Source organism: Carlito syrichta, unplaced genomic scaffold (genome assembly GCF_000164805.1).
Source record: "Carlito syrichta isolate Samal-C Ts95f unplaced genomic scaffold, Tarsius_syrichta-2.0.1 Scaffold301687, whole genome shotgun sequence".
NCBI classification, from domain to species: Eukaryota; Metazoa; Chordata; class Mammalia; order Primates; family Tarsiidae; genus Carlito; species Carlito syrichta.
In genome coordinates, this window is record NW_007245783.1 from 335,763 (window position 1) to 341,089 (window position 5,327).

The window sequence follows — 5,327 nt, forward strand, 5'->3', positions numbered from 1 at the left end:
ACTGCACTCCAGTCTGGGTGACAGAGTGAGACTCCAACTCAAAAAAAAAAAAAGAAGTTTAATGAACACTTTAACCAATTTATTCTTATTTTCCCTTTTCATATATGCATTAGAATATACACTAATATCATTTTAAAAACATCTAAGCAAGTCTAAAAGTGTTTTCAATAATAAAATAAAAAGTCTAAAATGATAAGAGAACATTATGCCATAGTTTCAATTGGCAGTGTTTCTCTCTTTCTTGGTAGTACATAAAACAATGGATGCATCTAGGAGTCATTGAAATATGGTAGTAATTCAGTTGCTACATATTTTTTTTTTTTTTTTGAGTTGGAGTCTCACTCAGTCACCCAGACTAGAATGCAGTGGCCGCTCCTGGCCACCGCAGCCTTGATCTGCTGGGCTCCGGCGATCCTTCTGCCCCAGCCTTCCAAGTAACTGGAACTACAGGCGCGCGCTACCATGCCCGGCTAATTTTTTTGATTTACTGTAGAGATGAGGTCTCGCCAAGTTTGCCCAGGCAGATCTCGAACCCGCGGGCTCAGACAATCCACTCACCTCGGCCTCCCAAAGCACTGGGATTACAGGCTGAGCCACCAAGCCCGGCCAGCAGTGTTTTTCTTAAGCTTGTTATTAAGTTCTAAAAACAATAAATAAAACTCTGCAACAGGTAAATCATTACCATTTCTTTACTATGTCATTTACATATATGCTGAGTTTATACTAGGTACTAGATAACTGTGCTGTTCACAATGACTGCAATTTCATAGGCAGCTTAAAAGAAAAAAATTACAGAAGTCCAATAAAAAATACATGTTGTAAAGAAACACTTTCCTGGTAGCTGTTATCAAGAAATTTTATTATTATCATTAAGCAGTTGCTTAGTCTGTGTTGCCTCAGGTATTACATATTGCTTTACTTCTTTCAGGATTTATTGAAGTCCCACTATGCACATGTCATTGTGCTAGAAAGCAAAGTAAAGGTTAATAAATAAATTTATGGTCTAGTTGGGTGTGGAGGCCCACATTTGTAATCCCAGCACTTTGGGAGGTGGAAGTGGGAGGATTGCTTGAGGTCAGGATTTTAAGATCAACCTGGGCAATATAACAAGAACTTTTCTCTCAACAAAAAATAAAAAATATATATATTTAAAAAATTAACTGGGCCTGCTGGCACAGGCCTGTAGTCCCAGATACTTGGGAGGCTGAGGCCGGAGAATCTCTTGGTCCTAGGAGTTTGAGGCTGCAGTGAGCTATGATCACACCACTGCATTTCAGTCTGAGTGACAGAGCGAGATGTTGTCTCAAAAATAAAATAACAATTTTTATTTTTTCACTAATGTCTAGTGAAAGGTGAACGGAAAGCAAATATGTCAAAAAACAGATTCATAAGCTGTTATAAGGCATGATGTTGGAAATGTGCACAGGTTACAGTCGAAACACAGAATAGATGTCTACTTGGGAGAAGATGTCTTCAAAGAATATTACATAGAGGAAGCCAGAGATGGCAGACTGGGGTTAGGGTAAGGATGGGCAAAATTACCTTGAGAGGGCACAATAAAAAAGCAGCCTGAGAAGTATAAAATTTTTGTATAATCAGGTTGATTTTTTCCCATTTTCTTAAAATCTTGTCACCATTTAAGCAGAAATATTACAAATTTGTATACAATAAGGAGTATGACAAACAAAATAAAAAATAAAAAACCTGGTTTCAGACTTCTATTCTGTATTCCATAGCTAAAGATGTCATTAGAAAATTAAACAATTTTGCAAATGTATTCATTGTTGAGAAATTCATTGACCAATATTTCTGTATATTGTTTCAAGTACTATATAACTTATGAGAAAACAGTCTATTAATAAAAGCTATGAGAACACAAAAATCGTGAATTTCAGAGGAATGTTTTCTATGATAGACCCTGTGCTATGAAACTATTTATGCATTCTCTATTTTAAACGTCCCAGGACTCCTAAAAGTATATATGACAATTATCCTATATACTTATTTATCAAACAAAAAATAAGGTTTCAAGTAACGTTTAATGAACTTTTCCTGGATTTCATAGTTGTTGGGATTCAGAGAAAAGGTGCATTTGATTCTACAGACAGTAGTCTTAGACATTATGCTATGTAGTCCGTCTTCAGAGAAGAAAACTGATTAATCATCAATTCAATACTAATGCATTGGCTTCCTGATTATATATTTATATACATATATGCATGTACATAGTCATATATATGCATATATATAAAATCATGCATAAACTAGTCTATACTAGTCAATGTACAATGATAAACTAAGAGGAATATTACTTGTAATACTTCACATCACATATATTCTGCAGTTGTGATGGCATATATATGTCACCAGTCCTGAAATCTCATGTTTTTTCTGATATGGGAATAAAAACAAGTGCTGTATTAAAAAGGAAGTATCCAAGCCTCACTCTTAAGCAGTGGAGATGGAAAATAAGAGTAATTTTACTTCTATTTTTAAATTACTTAAGCAATGCAAGACTAAATGAAAAATGGAATCAATTGAATGTTCCTATCCACTCCTATCCTTGTAGGTCCTACTCTAGACAACAGTCTGTTATAGTTTGATTTTTTAAGGACTTTTTCTGTGTGTATGCACACACAATGCACACACTTTATAAATAATACATGTAAGTTGAACCATATTATATGTATTGCTCTGTATTTTTATGTTTTTTTGGTATTTTTGTCTTTTGTATATTGGAAATTGTTCCATGACAGCTCAAATAACTATACGGTATTATTTTAAGCTGCTGAATAGTCTAGTTGAAATTTGCATTTATTTAACCCTCTTCCTCAGTTCCAAGTATTTTCTATTACATAACTGCTACAATTAAATTTTTTAATACATGTTTGTGCATAATTTTTAGAATTGATCCTATAAGTGAAATTTCTGGGTCAAAGGATAATCACATTTATGAGGAATATTGCCAACTTCCCTTAATCTTGTAACATATTTTTGTGTATTGAAGGTAACGTTACAAGTGGTTGTGTATATTGCCAGCATCTCAAGTAGGTCTCTCCCCCAGTAAATTTAAGCTGATTTGAGATATTGCTGTTGACAGTTTAGTTAAATAAGCTTTCTCAGCTCTTCCAATTTGTGTATTTATAATTCCTCCAGAGTTCAGAACACTACTAAAAGGAGTCCTATTCAATTAAAGTAGCAAGAGGGAAGGATTTGTGTATAGTGCCCCATTTGCTAAGTGGAAGGTAATCTTTGGAAAATATACATGCTTCAATCTGCACTGCAATTGGATTCTGAAATCATTGTTAACAAATATGTCCACAATCTTAAAGAAAAAAATAGTAACAAAATATAGCTATAGTGAACCATTACTAGATCATTGGTTTCTTATTATTTCATTGGCTACTCTAATATTTAATGTTTAGTTACTTAAATATTATAATGTAATATAACATTTTTATGTCTTAGAAACAGGATAAAAATTATTTAATATTTTGATATGCAAGGTCTTCAAAAAAACACAAGACTTTTCATGAAATTCACATGATGAAAAATATTAGCATAATATAGGTCATCACACGCTGTATATTATAACTATTTACCTAATTAGGAATTGTGATCTAGTTAAAATATTCTGCTTAATGGAAAATGATCCATTTTAACTATTAGTTAAATCTAGGAATTTTTGTGAGTACATGTAATACCGAAATATATTAAGCATAATTTAATATTTCATGATCTATAAAATAGTTCACACTCAGTGCCCTATGACCCTTATTATAGTTTTTGCTATAGTTTTCCAGAGATCTAATTCTAAAGTTCACTTCATTAAACTCATCTTTGAAATAATAGTGATGGTCCATAATGTGCCTATTAACTTTCTTAGAAAAAAATGTATATGTGTTCAGTAATTATCCACAGTATAAAATGTTAGAAATAGTACTAGTTTATAATCAACATAATATTGGATTTTATATATTCTCCATTGAGCTAAGATATTTAAATGTTTCAAGAAAGTATCTTGTCATAAAGTATCAAACACAGGCTGTTAAAAGTGTTCCATCAACTGCTATCTTCAAAGAATATCTTGGATCACTTAGATCCCTCTGCCACTCTCCTCTCCATAGTTTCTTTCTTTCTTTCTTTTCTTTACTTTCTTCCTCCCAGCCTCTCTTCTTCCCTCCCTCGCTCCTTTCCTTCATTCTTCTTTTCCTTTCCTTTCCTTTCCTTTCCTTTCCTTTCCTTTCCTTTCCTTTCCTTTCCTTTCCTTTCCTTTCCTTTCCCTTCCTTTCCTTTCCACTTTTTCTCTCTTTCTCTCTTTCTCTTTCTCTTTCTTTCTTTCAGTTAGAGTCTCCCTCTGCCAGGATAGAATTCAGGCTAGAGTTCAGTGGTATAATCATGGTCACTGCAGCCTCACTCTGCTGGGCTCAGGCAATCCTTCCACTTCAGTCTTCCATTAGCTGAACCTATAGGCATGCAAAACCACATACAGGTAACTTTTTGATTTATTGTAGAGATGAAGTCTTGCAATGTTGCCCAGGGTGGTCTCAAACTCCTGGGCTTAAGCAATCTTCTTGGGGATTACAGGAGTGAGCCACTGTACCCAGCAGGAAGAGTTTTTCTCAAAACAAATCTGACCATGTCACACCAAGTATGAGACATACCACGACAATATCTACATTATTATTATGAGCTCTTGTCATCTTTTCTTGCCCTAGTGATTGACAACATTCCATTTTGGCACCAGATTCTATGCCTTCTCACATAATACAAATTGTTTATCTCAGCAGATCAAATGATGCTCACACTGACACATTGCCTGATTTATCTCTCCTGTATGTAGAATAGATCTATACAATTTTGGGTCTGGTGCGTAACTTGTCTATCATATCACCCTTTGCACTTTCTTACACTTTTTTCTTTTTTAAAAAATTTAAAATTAAAAAAATTAAAAATTTTGTATTCAAGGGGTTCATGTTCATAGGTGTCTTTTGTGATGGTGAGGTTTGGGCTTCTATTAAGTCCAATAGCAAAAACATGATATCAACCTAGATTCCTATCAATGGTGGACTAAATTTTTTAAAATATGGTACGTATACACCATGGAATATTACATAACTACAAAAAAGAACAAAATATTTTCCTTTGCAGCAACTTTGAAGTAACTGGAGACCATCAACCTAAGTGAATTATCACAGAAACAGAAAACTGAATACTACATATTATCACTCGTAAGTGAGAACTAAACATTGAGTTCACACAGGCGTAAGGATGGCAACAACAGACACTGAGGACTCTTTTTTTTTTTTTTTTTGAGTTAGAGTCTC